This window comes from Perissodus microlepis, chromosome 23, assembly GCF_051167445.1.
Source record: "Perissodus microlepis isolate ML-2025 ecotype Zambia chromosome 23, ASM5116744v1, whole genome shotgun sequence".
In the NCBI taxonomy this organism is placed as follows: domain Eukaryota; kingdom Metazoa; phylum Chordata; class Actinopteri; order Cichliformes; family Cichlidae; genus Perissodus; species Perissodus microlepis.
Genome location: NC_140482.1, coordinates 26,765,812 through 26,789,384, shown reverse-complemented (window position 1 = coordinate 26,789,384; position 23,573 = coordinate 26,765,812). Strand labels below are relative to the sequence as shown.

Genomic DNA, 23,573 nt, shown 5'->3' with positions numbered 1-23,573 from the left:
GGTTGGTGGTGTACCTGGGGCTTCTGTTTAGGACTATGCTTCCTCCTCACCGTGACCCAGCCGCCCTCTTTCCCCAGCTGCTTGGGGTCTGCCGGGGAACAGCTAGCGGGGCCTACGCTATCTTCGGCTGCACCAGCTACAGGGGCCTGGCTAGCTACGGGTGAATGAAGGGTGCGAAGCCGAGTCTCCAATTCAGTAATCCTGGCCTCCAGAGCTGCAAATATGCTACATTTGTTACAGATATCATTACTGCTAAAGGAGGCCGAGGAGTAACTAAACATCTGACACAATGAGCAAGAAAGTGCAGGAGGGACAGGTGAAGTAGCCATGGTGCTAACGAGTCGGCTACGAGCTAAGCTAAGCTAGCGAAACAGTACAGAGACAGTGAGTGAATACTTTGGCTATAAATTAGGTAGTGAGTACACAGAAAGTGTGCTTCGGATGAAGCACGTGAAGATTATACTATGAAAGAAGAATGTATTTAAAAGTTGTTAATTAAATTGCTAAGCAAATAAGCTACTCAGAAACACCACTGTGTTTGAGCAGGAACAGGAAGTGATACTCTACCGCAGAGCGAGCGAACACCAAGTGACCAAGTGAAAATAAAGTCTTCTTCAGTTCTAGACAACTAGATGGGAGTCCCAGAAGTGTGACATTTTAACTCTAGTGAGACAAGTGAATTTATCAAATGAAAAAAGCTATGAGGACCTCATATGTTTTGATATACTGGAATATGCAAACATCAGTGCACTTTTTACACAAATACAAGAAGGTATAATTCGTGTTTTGCATACCGTTTTATTTCCACAGAGTGAAAATAAAGTGGTATAATTTCAATATTATCTTCATCAGCACAAATTAACTGATTTTTACAAGTGCTGTCTGTATTGTTACCGGGTGAAGAAGAGCTTCATTATTTTCAAAAACTATTAAAAACTCATCTTTTTATTACACCATTGCTTTGGGTGAGTTTCTTCATTACTCCTAAAATTCACATACACACTTTAGCTTCAGGAAGTGATTAGGGATGTTAAGACAACCATCATAATTACAAATGAAATATCGATTTCATAAATCTTTGTGTAATTGTTGCATTTCTGGTTTTGTTTTTATGTGATAAGATCTGGAATTTGCTTTTACCATCAGTTCCAAAGCTCTGATTATCTACCTAAGTGCTGTATTTTGGAAAAGGAAGTCCGGTGATCTCACAGGACACCGAATGGATGGTTTCTTATGTTTTATGTCTCTTTCAGCCTGTGATTTTTATGATTATTTTATTATTTCTACTCTAATATGCAGAATTATTGGATGAATATAGTCATTGATAGAAAGGCATTGGAACTGGCAGCACAGAGCTGCCTGTGGATAAAGTGTGGTTGTCAGAGGCAAAGGTGTTTCACTGAGGTTTGGTTATTTTTGGTTGTTTCTCAGTTCCTTCTCTCTGTCTGATGTCTGCAGGTTGTTGTGCACACCACCATATTTTGAGTGGTTTTGCTGCTTCCTGTAAGGTTACTAAATTTATTCCTCTACATCTTTTCTTTTTTATCACCTTCTTGTTCTGCCATAATTGCTGTAGCACTATGTTTGGCATCTTTGCGAAATGGTTATTTTAAAAGCCTTATGCCTTTCTACCAAAAGCTAAAATGTGTAAATGTGAAATATTTATAGCTTCCTGTAAGCATCCTGTTCTAGATCATTTACAGAAAAACAATGTGTGATAATGTGTTTGCATATTTTAAATGAAGGAAAATCTATTAAAGTGTGCACTGAACTGAAAATTGATGCTGAATAAAAGACGAGAAGAGTGGCTGTTTAGCTGTTTAGCTCTTATCTTTCTTCCAAACTTCTCAGTGGCATTTTGCACTTTCACTCTCTATTCTCAATTCTGTCTCTTTATCTCACCCCTCATCTCTGAGAATTAACCTGTGGGTTATATGAGAGGGAAGGTAAAGCAGAATCGAGCTCCCATTACACAGGAAAAAGAAAGACCTTTGTGATACGTGAGGGATAAAATATGCAACTTTCAGTCAAATCAAATGCAGATTAGATAAAGAAGAATTACAACAGGACTGACTCCAGAATCTGTCTGCTAAAAATGTAATTTCATAAACAATCAACTTTTACTTGACAATTGCCAAGTTCTGACTATGGTTCTCAGCAATGCTTGTATTCATGTTTGTACTTGATGATGCCACGTACCATGCATCTGCAATGCATTGCATTATTCAGTATTTATACCAGTGTAGTGTCCAGTACTTTGATACTTACTATTCTTTGTCACAATAAAATGTGTACTTTTGTTGTTCCTGTTATCTGATGAACTATCAGATACCCCCATCAATTTTGCCAATAGTGACTGACAAAGTTAGGTGCCCTCTAACATCATAGAGGTTCTTAAAACATTAAATTCAATAGGATATGTGTGTATGTTTCTTAATTCAGGTCTATCCACTTGAACCCTGTAACCCAAAGGACACTAGTGCAGCTCTGCCTTTCAACAGAGTAAGATCTGTGCATGTTTATTCTGTGTATCCATAATGTAATGAAATTCTTTATTACTGTTAATTAGCATGGAGTTTTGCTGCCTACCTGTCAGTACTACATAAGTGACAAACATTAATTCAGGTTCATGTTTTGTAGAGATAAGACAGCTGATCGAATAAAAGTTTATCCCTTTCTTTCCCTCACTGGGTAAGCCTCGGGGTTAGAGTCCCTCGACTTTGGCTGTGCAACAAATTATTCACACTAAAATATGTGGTTCTCATTTCAACATCCTCTTCTTTCAAGAGGATTTAATAAACCCAAAACAAAGAAAAACAGAAAATGTGGGATTATGCCAGAAATTATGGATTGAATGTTTTTTTTAAAAAACACTAATCTCATTATATGATGAAATATGACTGTCCAATCTCCCCCAGAACCCCAAATCTATTAAGACAAGAGGTGTCAGTTAAATCACAATTGCATAAGTCCCTGCAATATATTTTCATAGTTGAGCTGTTTAAGACAAGACCGTTAACATTAATGTGCTGAAAGTAGTCAAATGTGTGTGCTGCGGATGATAAATGTAAATGAAACTAATCAAACACACCCTCCTGCTGAGTTTTTAATTACGATTAATAGCTTAGCATAAAACTGAATATTTTTAATTTATGTAAAAGACCGATTATATTAGCTTTTCGTTTTAATTTGTTTGTTTTTACTTTGACTTCTCAGGTGTCCACTGATTTCAGTTTGTTTTAGCATACCTGAGTCTAGCAAAGACACTAGAGAGCAGTCAAAGGAGCTTGCAAAGAAAAGCGTCTGGACTTCTTTAAGTTACTTGAAGACGTTTCACCTCTCATCCGAGAAGCTTCTTCAGTTCTAAGGTCAAATGGTGGGTCCCAATCAGCCAGAGTTTCGGAAACTCTGGAAGTTTCCCGAAACTCTGGCTGATTGGGACCCACACCCAGTTTCACACCTTGGCTCAGGCGATTAGAGGATCATCAGGGGGTCCTTTTGTCCCTCTGTGGGGGGATACTCCCACTAGGTTTATATCTGGGACTCTCCACCATTTGACCTTAGAACTGAAGAAGCTTCTCGGATGAGAGGTGAAACGTCTTCAAGTAACTTAAAGAAGTCCAGACGCTTTTCTTTGCAAGCTCCTTTGACTATGATGACCTGGATGACTGAGAACCTTCACAGACACACTAGAGAGCAATTACGCACTGTCCCAAAAACAGTCACATATTTAAAAAAAATAATTAAATAAATACTTAACTTTTCAGTGAACAGAATTGGTGGTAAGTCTTTGTCAAATGTTTAAAAAACTGAATGCATTTATTTCCATTTTGGTCCCAGCTTCCCAACACTTACAATCGTATTAAAATAAGAAGTAATGTGACCTCGATAAACATGCCCAATCCCACCTTTTTTGAAATGTTTTGCATGTATTAAATTAAAGAGAGCATTATTCAAATTCATTTGAATATCACATCTAAAGCTGGATGGATGGTGTGTGTTGATTTTTTGATTGTGGTGCATTTATTTTCCACCTTTCCAAGACGTGCCTCCAATTCACAAAGTTGAGCGTTGAGTAGATTTTTTTTTCTCCACACCTAGCATTATCATTAAGAAGGCTAAGAAATAACAACATAAAATAAGTAACAACACCAAGTGAGTAAGCCAACCAACAGCAGAATTACAGTTCTCATTCTCAGACTCTGGCTGTTTGAGAAGAACTGCAGCACTGAACTTTTCTACACATTAGACACCTGACAAAGGTGTGTATGAGAATGCAGCACAATCGGACTTTAACTCACAAACCTTCTATTGCAAGGTGTACGCAATCTCCCAGCACAGCATTGTTATTAGTCTGGTTCAGAGGCATGTACATTTTTGGATGTCGTCACCGGACAATTTCCTATGATGCTCCCATCCAAATAACTCTGTTTAAATGCCAAAACAAAACAACTAACATGGCAAAAACCAAAACATTAAGGCTTCAAAAAGTAGAGTTCAAAACCATTTTTGTCATCATCTTCCTTGAATCAGTAGTATCAGATGGTTTTGCTGACAGTCACATCACTTTATTTTCAAAATATGTGTAAAGTTTGGCTCACCAAAGCAGTGATTATTTCTATTTTGCTACTGGTATTCAATTCATTTTTTGGGTGTAAAAGAGAAACTGTTCACATATTTTTCATTCTAGGTTTTGTTTGTTAAATCAACATTGATGGCCCACATTTAAACTAACAGTATTTTAACACATTTACCTGGAGTTTCATTGTTTGTGATTCTCAGAAAACGTTTGTCTGTTTACATTGTCTAAAAAGCAGGTTTTCCCCCGTTTTCAAATATTTTTAAACCAGAAACACAAGACTGTGTCACGGGAAATAAAACGCATCATTTCCCCCCAACATCATGACTTCATATACATTTTATTTAAAATCAATTAAGCAAACAAGAGAAAAAAGGAAAAGTTGGGTTGAATGGACTGAAAGAAGTGTTAGTGTGTTACAGTGTGTAGTTTCACTTCTGGTGTTGGTTCTTCATCTTTACTCTCTCCACTTCACTTCTTTCTCCAATTCTGTTCTTCCATTCGTCTGTCCCTTCTCATCATGTCAGACTGTGCTGACAGAGCACAGCCTGTCTTTCTGTCCATCTGTCCAAACCTCTCTGTCAGCACCCACCTCCTCCTCACACCCGCTGTCTCATCCTTGATTAGCTTTACTGAGGGATGACTTCTGTCACAGACTAAAAAAAATAAAATAATTCTGGGATTAAAAAAACAAAACAAACAAACAACAAAACTCAAGCTAAACGTAGAGGGACCCTGAGCAGACTGTACCTGTTAAGTAATGATAATAATGACACAATATATCGGTGTAAATACTATTATATTTTCTTTGTTATTTACTGTGCTAAGTGCCTTCCTTTTACTTTATATCTTATACTTTTACTACGGTTATTTATTACTATGCTGCTTCTTGTTTAATTGCTGCTGGCCTCTGTGAGCTACCAAACAAATTTCATTGTATAACTACAATGACAATAAAGTTCTTCTTTATCTTTAGCTTTATCTGTGCAGCAGGTCTGGTCACAAACTTACAATTTGCTTTGCTGTTACTGGTGCTAAGTGCAGAAACACAAACAGTTTGCAATGCCTTATTTGAATGACTATTTAACCTACGATATGGGCCATTTGGTAAAAGCGAATTTTAGACTTTATACTGTATAGACATCTCAGGAGCAGGTTTTTCCCACGTATCAGTCTACTGGGATGGTATGATAGTACCAACAAGAGAAAAATAAAATACTTGATATGCAGCTATGATGTTTAAAATGTTTTTAAAAAAAACATTTCAGTGACTGCCCAGCTAGTAGATGTACTTAAAGAACATTTTTTCTGTCATTATGGAGGGTAACTTCATTAAAGCAGCATTGATCTATGTGGTTCAAATCCAGCTTGTGAGAATTTTTTGTTTCTTCTTTGTTTTGTCTACTCCTCTCTAAGATGTTTTCCCACAGACACATTGATACAAAGCAGTAATACAGCATTAGACCCACACACAGACAATTGACAACAATTCTCACAACTGTAAAGAGTTTGCAACTATTTGAAATCCATGGTAGAAAGAGATTCAATGCGACACTGATAGCACATGGGAGTAAAGTTATCTCTTTGAAGACGCCGATTTCAAACACTGCTTTATAGATTATCTGTCCTTTAGCCTATGTGACTGGCTCAGATGTATCAAACATTTTAGGCTTTGAGATCTCACTGCTCTTCTTTGAGAGGTGCTTCTCTCATTGTTTCAGCTTAGAGGAAAACTCATGACTCTTATCTACCACCCAAAGTGCACAGGGCACAGCTCACTGTTTACTTGCCTGTACCATCTTGAGAGATTCAAGTTTTGGGAGCTGCTACTCAGTCGAACATGACTGAAAATTTACATATCTACTGTATAGCTGTATAGCTACTAAATACAGAGAAGTGCTTTGAAAATCACCAACACCTGTTTCATTTCCCACTGAGTTTGATTGATACATTAATTAATGTATGTATTTATTTATTGCCATGAGTTGATCTTTGGTGAACTTTGAAGCATAATTGTTTGCAAGCAGCACTGACCTTTGAGTCATCATTAAACCAACAAATCTAGAACAAAGGGAAAAGAAATGATTAGTTTTGACCCTGATCTGATTGCTATAATAGTTTCTTCTTTTTCAAATTTACCCAAAGGTTGATTAATGTCTGATATGGAAACAATGTATGTCATTCTAATGTTGTAACATGTTTCACTCTAAGGGCCACTGTAGCTTTTCATTCATATTATATGTATGGATGCAGAAATGTTATTATATATCAGCTGGCCCTACATGAAAAAGTATTCAGTAGTCCACAGCATTTTCTTAGGCTCTGGGACGCTACACATTCACACTAAGAGAGGAAGAAAATGGCCCAGCTACATCTGGTGTAAACCAAACACATCATTCTCGAAAAAGTACATTATACCTGAAGTCAAGCATGAAGGTGGCAGTGTGATGTTGCAGAGATAATGTCCTGTTTCAAAGCCAGGGTGACTTTCCAGAATTGAGGGAAACATGACTTCTGCTCTCTGACAGCAAATCTCAAAGGAAGACATCATGTCATCGATCTGAGCTGAAGCTCATGTGCAGCCTGTTTATGCAGCAAGACAACGAACCAGAGTAAGTTCACCCTTGAGATGCTCAAAAGGAATAAATACAAGTAGTGCTGTAGTCTAGACTTGAAGCCTATTATTAAGTGTAACAGTCGGATCTGAAAAGACCATTTCATGCTAACAAATCCTTCAGTGTGGCTCGTCGTGTGGGCCACAGTTTCACCGGAGGTGTCAGAGGCCGCGCTCTAGTTTTAAAAAGAGTTTGGTTGCAGTCGTTCCTATTCAACCTTGCTTTCATAACCATTATTTAAACTTATATTGTCTTTACTCAGGTTGCCTTTGATTAATATTGAATTTCTAACACAAATATAGAAACAAACATAGAAATGAATCAAAATCTATCGATCCACCTGTGGGGATGAGAATTGATAAGAGTTTAGTGATTCCGATCCCATTATTGATATCACTTATCGATTCTTTTGATTGTCATTGGGTTCTCATTGGTTCAGTTTTTAGAATCACCGCTATTGCTAAGCAGCAATAAAGAAATTACATTCCTGCAAATTAATTGCATGCTGTGGGTCAAGTGTTCGTGCATGTTTGTTGAGGCATTTCCCCTCTTTGTTGTGATCAGCGTTGGACTTGTTACTCAAAAAAAAACAAAAAACAACTATTACACATATTACACAGAAGGCTTTTCTTAAAAGTAAGGTACGTTATTTAATTATGCCGGGGAAAAAGTAATTCATTATGCTACTCGTTACATTACTTTCATGTTACTCTGTGAAATAGCTGAAACACACCTCCTCAAGCTTTTTTGTTGTTGTTTTTTGGGGTGTTTTTTTAGTTCATGCTTCCCAGAAGGCCCATTTTGACCACTTGTACTCTGTGGTCTGTGATCGTACTACTGACCAAACATAAACTACTTTTCAGACTGAATAAAATTTTGTGCAGAGCATCATTGCTGGTGGTGAAAGCTGTGTCTCCAGCTATACTCATGGAGTTTTCAGTTGAAGAGCCAACAATTTTATCGGACTGTACACTGTAAATTTACCCCCCAGGGATGACAACGGGCTAAACTGTGGTATTTTTCAGTGTGTGAGAGTTCAGTTTTTACAACACCAACACAATTTTTGCACAACGACTTGACCACTTGCCAGATTTATCTCTCTGCAACCTCATCCACTTCCTGATACTGAAGATGAACTCAAAGAATCGCAGGTTTGACAGATAGGAGATCAAGCACCCACTGCAGGGGCGCAAGTGCAAGGGGAAGTTTTCAAGTATCTTTACTTAAAAACATCCACTGAGAAATGTTGAAATAGCAGCCCTGCTGAAAACTGTTTATGGGTGCACAAGCTGAAGACCTTAAAAGAATGTCCAATTTTAAATCAGGTAATATTTTGGGTTTTTTTGTTTTTTTAAATCTATTTTTAAGCTACATACACTGGAGGCAATTCAGCCAGTGGCAAATTATATTTTGCAACTACAAATACAAACAACATACTCTCTGCAGCTGTAGGACATTTTTGATCACGCTTTTTTATATACAAAAACAAAACAAAACCAAAAAAACAGAATACTTTAACATTTTCAGCATTTATCAAGTCATTTTTCACTCTGTGTACCCGTCTGTGCTAATACCTTAATGTCTGTCACCTTGCAACAGTGTTTCCCCTGCCTTCAGTTAGCTGTATTCCCCTTTCTGTCCCTCATCATATTTTCTATCCGGACAGCTGTCAGAAGGCTACCTGGGTTATTATCTTGATATGAGATACACCATGTTGGCCTTGAGCATCTCGCTCTCATTTTACCTCTACCTCCCATGTCCCCTCCACCCCGACTCCCTGCTCACTCACTTCTTATATCAGGTAATAGGTGTATTGATCTGTGGCTACCTCTGTTGCCGGGTGACAGAAGGACTAGTGGGAATTAAGTGGTCAATCTGCATTATTGACATGCTTGCCCTTTTATAGCCCTTCATCTTGATGTGTGTATAAGTGGACATACACAAGTTCAGATAAATTCTTACATGTTTATATCATGCTATCAGTGTGCACATTTCAAAGATACTTGACCCCCGCCCCCCATTTTTCCCTAAAAACTTTATTTTTGAGCCACGAAAAAAAAATGATCCAAGGCTGATGGTATGCTGATTAATAAGGTGTCAATTGAAATTGGACAACCTCCTCTCCATAATGAGAACTGCCCGCTTACGTCAGCTCAGAATGCCCAGACCAATTTGAAGAGACAGAAAAGAAGAGAGGTTTGCATCAGCCGTGAGTGTTGTGTCCACTGGGGAGCTCTTTACAATGCTGGCTTATTTCTTCTCCTTGTTTACTGTGGAAAGGACACACTGATGACAGCTCTGAGGGCTGAGTGTGTGCTCATAGCTCCAGGCTTCTAAAGTTAAAAAAGAATCTCAGTTTAAATAAAAGAGTGCGTTGCTTCACAGAGGTTTTCAGTACTTGGCGTAGTAAGAGCAGGAGCAATGACAGTGCTTCCCCAAGTGGCTGGTGTGCACTGAGAAGTAAAATGGAGATGCTTTGCAAATGCAGGACCTCAGTGAGTAAAACATTTTCAAACAAACTGCACCGCATACTGCCAAGGATACAGACACTACATTCACTGTAACTAATAATCTTTATATATTTAAAGAACTATTTAAAAATTTAACAACATTAAATTCAGAAATGACCCATCTCCCAGTGTATTATACAACACTGAGGATCATCTCAGACAGTGGGCAGCTCCAGTGGTTCTGGACAGAAACTGCCTCACAGTCATTTCCCACTGCTGTCAGAATTTTTGATGGATCAATTTTTCTTACTCTGCAACTGCCGATGAGCAGTTGAAAACGACACTAGTTAACAGTTTTGGCAGTCACTTAAGCTACTTTGTTAAAATGTAGGTATGACTGAAGGTTGCAGTATAGATGGCTGTGCTTTATCCAGAGCTAAAACAGCAGAAACCAGCAGAGCTCTGAGTTTCTGGTATATTATAGATAATGGTCTTCCTCCCCCCTTTTGCACAACTCGAGGTGCGTGTCAGGTTACATTTCACTGTGTTATACTTGTATAACTATGCATGTGACGAATAAAGAACCTTGAACCTTGGTGGGAGTTTCTCTCCCAGCAGAGCTCTAGCTATAGTCTCTGCTGAGGGAGAAACACAATATGCAAGACAACAGCCTGTCTGCCTTATTAATTTTCTATATTTAATTTTTGTTTATGATTGTCTGCTTTGTTTTTCTCTGTAAGATAATATGAGCCTGAATATTAATATATTATAGTGCCAAGTAACCTTAGAAGTGTTCATTTTTAATATAATGTAAACTTTGTTATACTGTGCTTTACAGCATGACCCAAAAATAAAGAATGTGATATTATCTGTTAACAGCTCCTTGGTTGATATGTATCAGTGGGGGTGAAAGAAAGATCAGTTGAGCTGTCAACTGATCACCACTTGGTAAGTGGGACCAGAAGATGGTGTTCAGACATGGTGTACCCATGTGTATGGTGAGGGTTCATTGGGAACTTCTGCCAGAGGCCTCAGTCCACGCGATCTTTAATTCCCACCTCTGGCAGTGCTTCCATTGCATTCCGAAGGACGCCAAGGCCATAGAGTCTGAGTGGACCATGTTCCACACCTCCGTTGTTGACAAAGCTGCAAGGAGCTGTGAGCGCAAGGTCGTTGGTGTCTGTTGCGGCTGTAATCTCATAATCAGATGAAATGAGTCTTATTATGCTGGGCTGGCCTTTGGGACTCGAGAGGCAGTTTACAGGTATCAGCAGGCCAAGTATAACACAGCTCCAGCAGTGACTGACACAAAAACTTGGGTGTGTGAGCCACTGCCGGACTGAAGATCAGTCAGTATGGAAAATTTCAAAAACTTTGAATGTGTCCCCAAGGGCAGTCGCAAAATCATCAGTACCATGTACTAAGAAACTGGCTCACAAGAGTCACCTCTGTTGCTGAGGATAAATTCATCTGAGTCACCAGCCTCAGAAATCCCAAGTTATCAGCACCTCAGACTAGAGCCCAGATAAATGCCACACAGAGTTCCAGCAGCAGACACATCTGTACATCAACTGTTTAGAGGAGACTGTGTGAATCAGGTGTTTATGGTCAAATAGCTGCTAAGAAACCACGACTAAGGAAAAGCAACAAGCAGAAGAGATTTGTTTGGGCCAAGAGACACAAGGAATGGACATTAGACCAGTGAAAATCTGTGCTTTGGTCTGATGAGTCCAAATTTCAGATCTTTGGTTCCACCCGCCATGTCTTTGTGCGACGCAGAAAAGGTGAACGGATGGTCTCTATATGCATGGCTTTCCACCGCGAAGCATGGAGGAGGAGGTTTGAGAGTGTGGGCTTGCTGGTGGAGAAGAATCAGAATCCTTTAATAATCCTTAAGGAAATTAAATGACCCCAAACACACCACCTATTTGGAAGAATCTAAAATATGTTTTGAGATATTTCACACTTTTTAGCTTACTACATAATTCCATTTGTGTTCATTCATAGTTTTGATGCGTTCATTGATAATCTAAAATGTACTAAAAAGTCATGAAAATAAATAAAAACCATTAAATGAGAAGGTGTGTCTAAACTTTTGACTGGTAGCGTATGCTAAAAATTTACAGTGATTCAAGAGTAGGCAACACTTTTCAAAGCAGTGTTGGCTCTGATATGCTGGGTCAAAACTGCAGTGAATTATTTTTAGATTACTCATGGACTTATAGTTCATTACATGGACCTGTTGTGAAGTTAGTTCACTGCCAAATAGACTGTGCCAGATGGAGTAACTTTGTGCATCAGTTATGTCTTCTATTCTTTTTGATGCACTTACTTGACCATTACCCTGCATAACATTGTTTTGTGGTGTCTGTTAATCACATTGATCCCTCATTTTCATGCTTCATTAACATTCAGTCATAGTGTTAGCTTCAAGGACCTAATTTCATTGTTTCATTTGTTTAGCCCAGCTGTTTTTAATCTTTTATAATGAAAGCTTTTCAATCGACTATGAAAGTACGTGCACATTTAATGATTCTATCCACTGTTTACAACAGTAGAAACTACATAATCTACAGCAAATGAAGAGAATTTCTATCCTGGGCTCACGTCTTTCACGTGGAATGCTCTCCATCCTAAATAATGCTCTCTGTATTCTATATATTGACTTGTACATTGACTGAGTTCAGTCACTAAAAGTGGGTATGTGGAGGTCTCCATCTTCCACAAGATGATTATACTGTTATTCCACCCAGGCTCCCCAGGTACTGTACTACATATTGTCCAATGAGTTGGGCAAAGTCTATGAATTGATGGCAATCTTTTGATAGACACCTCCCATGGCAATAGATTAGGCATTACATCGCAAGGGAACTATCAACTGGATGTGCTGCATTCTCTGCCTTCTGCAATGAACACTCCAACTCCCACAGGATTTAATTAATCACTGCCTTGCTTGACTAACACACACACACACACACACACACACATTACTGGAGGCTGTCTTGTGAATTAATAGCCTATCCACTATAAAGTCTTTTGGATTTGATAGGTCGTTGCCCTATCAAAATTCTCAAAAGATTATTATTGTCATTAGACAGCTATACATTTTCTACTAAGGCTAGAATTACCTTCCATTGCATACATGCTGTTATTTTTAATATATAGTTGATGACCTTGTACTAGACTTTATAGAAAGATTGGTGTAACCGTTATGGCTTCACTCAATAGTTAGTCCCTCAGTGAAGCCTTACGCTGAGTGGTTTCACCATTGCAATCTTTGTGTTTTGAAAGCAGATAGGAAGAGCAAGGGATGAATGTGATTGAGAAACTGAGGGACACTGTAAAGTTATATTCTAGCAACTTGCCAATCACAGAGTAAATCACACCCAGCTTTAGCCTCCCTATTCATCCTAAGGGCCTATGTTCACTGAAAGCAATTTTTGTGCTCTCAGCATCTATTTTCTATACAAACTAAGAAGAATTTGAATATAATGGAGGTCAAAGTTCTTGCCATGAAAAACACACCTGACAGTTCAACATTTGGAACACTGCTGCACTTATCGATGTCACTTTCCCTGACAAACCAATCAAAATCAAGAGTGAGCAAGACTTCCGCTACACTTTCAGAAGTAATGGCAAAAAGATTTTTCATTTTGCCTTTGTACACCACAATACTGGATTTGATATCAAACACTCAATAAATGATTGATGTGTGGATTTAAGCTTTAATTAGGGTTTAACAAAAGTATAATAGTAGAAATTAATTAGGAAATCAGAGACAGGTTTTTTTTGTTGTATTTTTTTATTTTATTTTTTTTTGAATTTGGATGAAAAAATGTCTTCCTTTTTCCAAGGCTGGAAAGATGGCACTTGATCTGATAAATCTTGATTTGATGTGATTATGAAGCATAGATAATGAATGACTCCATGGACCAAGTAGTGAATGCTTTCCCATGCACACTTTGGCACACTTAAACCACACTGTTGTCTTTTATAACCTTAGCCAAGAGGGGTTTTTTGGGTTTGTTTGTTTTTTTACCTAAAGAATGATTCCTAAAAACCAAAGGTTCAGTTTGTATGAGTGAAAAACCATTATAGACTTGTCAGTATGTTATCTAGGTACTAGTTTTGTTTTTTTGCTTCTTGTAGAAGAATTTAAAATCCTTCTCACATACAAGAGCTGGTATAATCAGGTTCCACTGTACATTAAAGACCTCATAGCCCCAGTATAGTGCTTTGCTATCAGATTCCTGGCTTACTTGTGGTTCTTAGGATATTTAAAAGTAGAATGAAAGGCAGAGCCTTTATCTTTCAGGACCCTCTGCTGTGGAACCAGCTCTCAGTTTTGTTTCAGGAGACTCTACTTTTAAGACTAGTCTTAAAACGCTCCTTTTTGATTAAGCATGTAGTAAGGGCTGGATCAGGTAAGCGTGAAGTTACACGGCTATTAGCCTAAGATGCTGATGGCTTCCCATGAGTGTTTCTTCTTCATTCCCCCCCTTCAGTTTGTGTTTATACACCACTCTTCAATTAATCATTAGTTATTATTAATCTCTGTTAATTAATCTCTTCCCTTATCCCCAACCAGTCTTGGCAGATGGCTGCCCCTCCCTGAGCCTGGTTCTGCTGGAGATTTCTTTATGCCAAAAGGGAGTTTTTCCTTCCCACTGTTTCCGAAGTGCTTGCTCACAGAGAATCGTCGGATTGTTAGCATTTCTCTGTATTACCATAGGGTCTTTATCTTACAATGTAAAGCTCCTTGAGGCTTTGTGAAAGTCTGGAATTATTCTACAGCAGCCTCTAACGTGACATAAAGAAATGCTGCTTAATAAATGGCGCTGTCTACTATTGTTACAGTCACCTGTCTTGTTCTGCTCCCACCCCTGACGCCAACCAGTCACCTCAAAATTACATGTGATTCAAGGTTGTCACTTTGCATGGTAAAGAAATACAGTATAGAGGGAAATTAAATGTCATTTCTCACCAGCCTCCACAGTCCAATAATGAGTAAATCACAAAAATAGTCATAAAAAACTTAAAATAAAGGATAAATAACAATCAAGCAGCAGTTTGCCAAGACACTCAGCAAACCCATGATGATGGAAGACACTTATGTTTTGGTTACACTGAAAGCATAATACTATACTGGCTCAAACAGTAGTGTTGGAAGGTTAGTGGCTCGATCCCCAACTTCTCCGGTTTGTATGTTGATCTATCTTTAAAAACAGAACTGGACTTCCCAGTATAGTGAATGTGATTTGGTGTGTTGAGCTGAGTAGAAAAGTGCTATATAAATATTGTCCATTTTTACTACACTTCAGTGCACAAACCAAACATAATGCAAAAAGCTGATGAATAGAGAAGTGATGGGATATGCATGCATTACCATTACTGGGAACTGTATAGGTATATGTAATTAAGAAATATACAATTACTTCCCAATCATGCCTGAAAGCTCCCTGCAGGTCAGACGACCTTTACATTCACAGAGTGTCACAGGGTAGCTTTCAATGTTTCATTGTGTCAGGAGAAATGTCTCTGTAGCCTCGTCCTCCAAACATTTAACTGTTAATTGTGAACCTAGTCTGAGCTGGTAGTAGTGATGTTTTTCCCCCTTAAAAACACTTCACACTGCTTAATCCAGATTGGTCTATGTTTGAATGCCACAGTCAGAGTATTGTCATCAAAGAGCAAAGGTCATATGAATCTAGTTTTGGGAACATCACATTGAGTTTAATGAACTAGAGGCCCTGCCGGTCACCCAGAATCCCTTTCACGGTGTGGTAACGGTAGCAGTTTGGAAACACTGATCTTTAGTTGAAAAATCTGTGGAAATTAGGCCATGTGATGCAGCCATATCAAAATAGAGCAGTTTCTCTAAGGAATGTTTCCAACATCTTTCAGATTCCATGCCGCAAGACTGAAAATGAATAATACGATGTTCATAAGGAAATGCTTGGGAGTGTATGCGATCAGTCATACTGAGCCTCAGTTTTGATTCAAGATATCTCTGTGTGCCAAGTAAAAAAAAGAAAATAAACAAACTAGACGAGTCACACAACTGTGACTCACGAGGCACCTAAAGTATTTTTCTAAAAAGTGAATTTGTAGCTATGAAGCATGAAATGCTGAGAGACATGAAAGGCACCAGATCAGGAGCTGGGATTTGGGAAAGTGCCACAGTAGAAGTGCTTAGTGTTTGTCATGCATAAAGCTAGTAAATGAATACAAGTAATAACAGAACCTAAAAGTTTATTTTTTTCCATACTCTTATTTTGATTATTGCCATTTCAGCTTTGAAAGTAGTTCTATTTACAGAGACATTCTGGGAACTTTCATATTATGAGCTGTACAAGATTCAGTTTTGATTCAGATTTCTCTGATATACTTTTTCCTCTCCGTATGTCATCAGGAGAGTCTTGACTGCTGTTTGTATTGTCTAATGGAAGGCACTGAATGCCATATCAGCACGTAGCTCAAACTCTATTGGCAGGTGTGTAGGACAGATGGGCAGATGAGTGCTAGTGTGTGAATGATTATTGGCTAAAGGACTTGCCGACTGGGGTCTTCACCAGCGAATCAATCAGGGCTATTTAGCAACCTCTGGGTGCAGCATAAGGCCTGCTAAAGTGTTTATAATGAACCCACAAGGGCAAAGCTGGTGTGCGTGTGCATCTTGTTCTGACCACAGACTTGACTTAACCTTATAGATCTAACAGAAAATGGCACAAACCACAGATAGCCCAGTATCTCTTCACATTAATCCCTGAGTGGCTTCTTAAACTCTCAAATCCCTGTAGTTGCTTAGAAAATATAGTTTACTACCTAGCTATCATTAGTGACTTAACATAAAATTTTATAAATAATCATTTTCTATGTTAGTCACCAGCCCGGCAACAGGCTGGCGACCTGTTCAAGACAAAAAGAAAAAAAAACAAAACCCAAAAAACCCCCAAAAAACCAACCACAAAACAAGCCCAAGAAAAAACGTAAAATAAACTTTCAAAATACAACAGGGAAAGGCGAACACAGACATGAATACTACATCTGTGGATATATTACATGTGTACATATTACATGTTTCAAAAGAAGCTTGATTTTTCTAAGATTTTGGATGTAAATAAACAGATCAGACCATTTAGACCACTTGGCAACAAATGTGCTGCAGCTCAAAATGGGCACCGCTACACAATACACAAATGGTATAGAATCTCAGACACACAGCTAGATGCTGCTCTGGGTCAATTGGCTCTCTGAAATCTTTAATCTCTGCCTCCTCAGATGCGGTCCCATCTGACATCCTGAAATATGTATGAAAGCTGCCGTGATACAGCTTCAACTCTTGGATCGAACCATGAAATTCTTATGAGAATTGGATGAACCGGGAATCTGTTTCTTCCTTTTCTTTGTAGAAACATAAGATAAGAAAACCTTTATTAGTCCCACACGTGGGAAATTTGTTTTGTCACAGCAGAAAGTGGACAGTGCGAAGTTATATAGCAAAAATCAGAGAACACTGGAATACACTAAGAATAATATACTGTACACAACTGTACAGAATAGAATAAAATAAAATACTATATACAATAAAATAAAATAAATCAGGATCAGCTCATCATCACTTGATATCAACTTCAATTTTTTCACTATGCATTTGTTTGAGGATGAATTTTCCACAACAATGCAACATGTTCACTCTGTGTGTGTTACATGACAAATTCACATCCAAAACATTTGGAGTTTTGTTTTTCATTTTCACTTTCACAACACGCTCTGTGTTTCCTTGTTAAGTGTTAAGGCTTTTGCACACCAAGGGACCAAAGCTTGAATATGGAAATGGCAAAGACTGAATGATGGTGACTGAACAGTATTGCATAGAATTAACTGTGGTCAGTTGTTAAAAATCCCAAATCTGTTGTTGTCTGTAACAGAAATTTATGTCGACTTCTTATATTCATATTCCAGCCAGAACCTCATAGATATAAAATAGACATTCGGAAATTCCTCCACAAATAACGACATAGATTTTGCCAAATGACATTCAGCAACGTAGTGCTGCAAGCACTTGCAATTGCTTGCTGTAAGCAATAAAATTCAATACAATCCCTGGGCAACAGCAGATTTTTCCTAGTCAGACGGAAAGTATCATCCTACATTTAGTTTTGTCTGACTGGGACAGACGATATGACAATTTATTTAATTTTATTTTTTCTAAAAGCTACTCTGTTTCAGATTGATAATGTCTACACCTCTCGTGAGTGAAATATATAAAATATCACAGATTGATAGAGACAAAGGATTTATTCCATTTCTCTTGTGGGAAAGCTGCTTTCTGAACAATTTTCTTCAGGACTAGCATGTTGTCTGAAGCAGTGCAGTAAGGCAGACATAATTTGTTTGTCGTCTGGTTTGAGTAAACTGCTGAAGGTGTATTGAATGGTTGGCATTTAAAGTGTTCTTTTGATTTGGCCATTGCAATTTCTTAAATTGCTACTTTTCATGAATACTGCCAGAACTAAACTAAACTTTGTACAGCTCAGAATGTAAATGTTCCTGCTTTACCCAATCCAATCCAGCTTTAGTTATAAAACTCTTTAAAATACCCAGCACGGGACCAAAGTGCTGTACAGTAAATAAGTTAAGAAAAATAAAATAAGACAATACAGGAAAAAATAAAACATAATTAAAATTAAAACAGCCCTATACTTAAAAAAACAAACAAACAAACAAACTAACATATTTGATTTGATATACCTTTATTAGTCCCACAAGGGGAAATTTCATAAGGCTGCCGACCTATTGCACGCAATGGCGGCGCCATCTTACCCTCCGACCATACATACATTACACAAAACATCACATGGGGAAGACAGGTCAGAGAGGTATAACAATGGAAAATGCACCACATGAGGAAAGATAAGGAGAAAAAAAATAACTCCCCCCAGACTGAGCTCCAACAGGGAGATCAGTTTGAGAACAGAAAAAAAAAAAAAAAAACACCTCTGCACATAGCACATGAAAAAACTCTTAATACACCAAAGAAACACATGACAAGCAACAGGGGTGGGTAAAGGGTGCAGCATCGGAAGGGAAAAAGCGTCGAAGGCGTTTGGAAAGGGAGGGGGGGATGAGTGTGTGCATATCAGTGTATATGTATGTGTGTGCGTGTCCAGAGTTCAGCTGAGACAGTGTCCTTCGCCCTGCTAGGCTAAGTAAACAGTCTTCCAGCCAACCCAGGTGGCCTTGCATGGAATGGGAAGGAACAGACTAAACACAGTCATTATCAGGGTGTTTTTGTTCAGCTCCGGCCTTGAGACCGCAGCTGGCGCCAAAGGGGTATCCGCATAAGTGATGGTGCTTTTTACTTTAGTGCGAACAGCTCATATGAATTTCAAAGCAGTTCTACAGTCCAACACTGGTCTCTCAATCTCCCGTTGGAGAGCCGCGAGCTTCGCCATACTTGCGTTCTGTGATGTTGTCATTTCTTGTGCTCAAGGAGCCGATTCTGAGAACTCACGGCAGTGTGCCTCCCCGAGATGTCATCCAATTTGCGCCCAGAGATGTTATTCCGAGCTAGCCCTTCCGAGATGTATCCAGTCTGCAGTCAGAGATCTTATTCTGAGTATTCACAGCAGCCGTAGCCTCTCCAAGATCTTATCCGTGCTGACTCAATGAGCCCATTTTGAGAAACTCACGCCTCTCCCATCGTTCCAATCCCAGCGGGCAGCCTTGTGGGGGTTTGAACAGCCGGTTCCGCTTTCTTAATTCTTCGATAAGTCAGGGCCAAGCCAGCTCCAATCAGCCAGAACCCTGTTACCATGGTTCCGAATAAGTAGATATCTTCAGCACTCAGGCTCACCCAAGCCCAAACTTCTCGTTGAGAAAGGGGTGTCAATTGCATTTAGGGACCAGTTGATCCAATCCATAATTCTTCTTTTAGGTTTTAAAGAACAGACTGTGAGAGAATGTTCCCGGGAAAAGTAATACAAAAAAAAACACAAGACTAGACAAGGACATAAGAGGCTAAGCAGGGAAGCTAAGGGAGAGGAGGAGGAGGAGAGGAGAAAAGTGCGACCGCCTTCGTCAAGAGCAAGAGCAGACTTTGAGTTTGATTCTGTAAAAAGTGACAAAAAACATAATCATCCGCTGTTCACTGCGTGGGAAGAAAACTTCTTTTCACAGCAACCCCCCAAACTTCCGAGCAAGCACCGAGTACGCTGCCACGGGAATGTGAAATTCACAGAGAAACTCCCAGATTCTTCCACTGACTGCTGTGACACACCTGCACCAGGGCAAACATCCGCCTGTCCCACTCCTGCTATACAGGTGAAAATAGAGCAACAGGACCACTGAGTCTTTGATTTTATTTAGTTTCTGCTGTGTTTTACTTGCATCTATTTGAAAGAGTGTAAACAAAAAAAAACTATTTTATTTTACATGCTGGAATGTGCAGAAAATAGGTTTAAATGTTAAACAAATTTCTTCCAGTCAGAGAATGTTGCATATAATTTAATTTTTGCTTGATGCATAAAGTTAAAAAATTAAAACTAATAAAACAAGTTTTAAAAAGAGACTTTTTCATTTGATTACATTTTATATGATTGATTATGCAGAAAAAGTAGAATTGGGCTGAAAGATCTATCGCTTTATCACCTATTCAGGTTGTAAATCATGTTTTTAAAAACTAACTAAGTAACTAATTACTTTTGAAAATAAGTGATCAGTAAAGTAATGGCATTACTTTTTGGGGGGGGGGGGGAGTAATCAGTAATTAGTTACTGATTACTTTTTTCAAGTAACTTGACCAACACTGGTGGCAAGAGTCTCATGTTTGTTCATCTTTGGTAATAGTGTTCTTAAAGTATCCCAAAAGCTCTCTGCAAAAAATGAAGCCCTTAGTCTTACTCCTTTTGAGTTGCAGTCTTGGATAAGTGCAATCAGAAAGTAGGTCATTATCTGGTTCAGTTAACTCGTTCATGTGAAGAAAATGCAGAGGTTTACCATAAACACAGCCTTTAATTAGGTACTCCATAAGAAATAAGATGAAGCCGTGATAATCTCAGAAAAATATGAGAATTACAGCAAAAATGTTCATTAGTGAAATGTCGTGTATACAAAATAGTTTTAACAGAAAAGAATAAGCTGCAGAAACTCAAGACATAATATCAAAATATTACAAGACTAGACAGAAACAGAGCAAAAACCACCAATCTTTTCTTTAAATATTATATTCTCACCAAGTTTCTTATTAGGCCTTAATAGAGTAATTAGGAGCAGGTCGAGAGTTGTCATTAGAAACTGACAGCTAATACATTTTCTTTTTGTTCAGATTGTTTGGCATCAGTCAGCATAGGCTTGTCTAAGTAACTGCCTGAGAATGTATTGATAGAAGCTGCAGTCAGAAAAAAATGACTGTGAGGGCTGAGGGTTAACCAAAACAGTGAAGTTGCAGGCTGACAGCTAAATAATGAGCAGAAACTCCCTGTGAAGCTCCACAAACCTGAGGTGATCTGCAGATTGGGGTGATAATTCTTATTGCCACATTGTTTTTACAATGAATATGTTGGTATAATAAAAACAAAATTGATTGTAGCTACTTGATGCTGATCTTAGTGTGCTACCAATTGAAAGCCCATCACAATACCCAAGTACATTCATTATTATCGATCTTTTTCATTGATTTAAACGCCACGAAAAACAAAACCACGTTCGGGTCTCAGTTCATAATAACCTCAAACTGGAACTTCTCACTGAAGATGTTCAAGTTTAAAAATTGCTCATGGATATATACTTTTATCTTAGCTTGACTTTATGACAGGTTCATCAGTGCATTTTTTTGGAGATGATAAATGGGAGTAAAGCCTGCACTGGGGCTGTTTTGGTGCTTTGTATATTCTGCTGCATAACTGTGTCTCCCAGTGGAATAATGTTGCTCATTAATGTGTTTTTAATGCTTTTTTAGACAACGATGGAGCTCTATGACAAAAAGGAATAAGATATATGAGGCTTCAGATATAAAGACAGCACATGTTATTAAAAGACATTATTTTAGAATTCAAGTTGTATATGCCATTAAAGTGCTTTTTCATATTATGTTCTAAGTATGTGGATATTTAACCCTTATTAGTGCCTCAGTCGATTCCAGCAGCATGTCTGTCTGTGCATTCCACAGTGATGATTGCAGACTCTGAAGAACGGGACATTTCTGAAACAAAATACAGGGGAGAGGAGAAGTTGCAGGATGTGTCTTTAAATTAGCCAACAGAAGTAAACCTAGCATTTCAGGCAGGTAGTCCCAGGTTCATCTGCCTTGAAAATGAGAAAGAAGAGCAAGGCAGAGTGAAAGGACATCCTCAGTGACAGAACTCAAGTTCAGACTAATTTTTTCCCCTCTCTCTTGGCTAGCCTTTTTCTTTCTTCTTCTCTATATCTGAAGCCAGGAAGGGAAGATGGCTGCAGCTCCTAGGACAATATGAAGGCTCACTCAATGCTTCCACCTGGAACATTGCCTTCTCTTTGTGTTCATGACTGTTTTAAGGACATGTGCCCCTCAGTGTGTGGATGTCTGTGTTTATGCCATCCAAGCCTAGTCATTTGCATTTGCTTGATGTGAGATAAGTGCATGGAGAGATTTTAGCATACAGCATATCAAGAGACTTCTGGTGTGCATCCTTCTCTCACCCAGCCACCCCATCCTTTCAGTCCTTAGCAACTTTCAGGATGCAGTATGTACATAGGTTCAATATGTTCAGCTAGTTATGTGTTGGTAATGTGCCATTTAGCTTAAACAACCACATGCCAAGGAAGTCTCTTGCCAACTTTACTTCCAGGAAGGCTTCTGCTTCACACTTTAAGAACATTCATATATAATTCTGTACATATCATGGATCCTCTGAAGTACTTGCTACAATATACCCTATGGTTCTGGCTGGTATAGCATCAGAAGCTTCTCATTTGCAAAGTGTAAACCTTACTCCTCACAGCCACAAAATTATTCAAGCTTTATTTGTAGTTTTCCAGTATGATTGGAGCAATCGAAAGGGTATTTTTGAGAGGCTTATTAAAATGATGAGAAAATTTAGACCTGATTTGATCTGGGCTTTGAGGCCTGTGTGTGAGTACAGAGTTGGATGTCTGTGCTTCTTTGTAAGACTCACACTGTCAAGTGTTCTCTGTCTTTGTGAGGTGCCCACACTTGAAAAAGACCAGACTTTGAATTTCACTCACTTTATTTTGACCAGCTAGTTTGATAGCTGGTAAGTAAATGGATAGATATAGATAGGTGAAAAACCTTTCAACACAAAAAATAAAGAACATTTCATTAATCATTCAGATAAATTAAATGCATTATACAGAATAGAAATGAAATAACAAAAATATATACACTTCAGTAAAGCCATTTAACATAGCTAAAGCTAAATACTTTTGTCTAAACTATCATTTAACCCAGTTTAAGTCAGTTTTACATTCATTGGTTTTTAATCACAGAGCTGAGTAATTTCAAACAACGAAGATGAAATAAACTGGTTCTTAAATACACGAAATGTGTCTACCTTGCATTTTTCACTTTTTATAAACAATTACATTTTTAAAGTATACATTTTAAAGTTTAGAGACTTTAACCAAGGATTTTCTTTTACAAAGAATTATTTTCCTTAAATTAAACCAAACATATTTACACTAGTTTTAAGATTTACCAAGGATTTGGGGTAACTATTTTTAGTATTAATTAACATAAATATGTGGGAAACACTATCTACATAAACAATTTATTCAAACTTAAACATTCATTTTAATATCAATATAATTTTTTAAACTTAAATGCAGTAACTATTTCCCAAAGCATAAATACATTTCCACAATTGAGCTTCCATAGTTCCCGAACATATAAACAGCAAATATGAGTCCAAGAGCTTACCGATAGCCCGT

At 38.2% G+C, this 23,573-nt stretch overlaps 1 long non-coding RNA gene across 2 annotated transcripts in view; it reads right to left on the bottom strand.

The window, feature by feature from the left end:
* Positions 1–23,573, bottom strand: part of LOC146361649 (uncharacterized) — a 58,088-nt gene that overhangs the window by 17,439 nt on the left and 17,076 nt on the right. The window contains exon 3 of one of the 2 annotated variants that reach the window (XR_014799502.1): positions 20,605–21,849. The exons of the other annotated variant lie outside the window; for it this stretch is intronic. This is a non-coding gene — a long non-coding RNA (uncharacterized LOC146361649). Of the gene's footprint in view, positions 1–20,604; positions 21,850–23,573 lie in introns of those variants that run through there. 2 annotated transcript variants of the gene reach the window in all.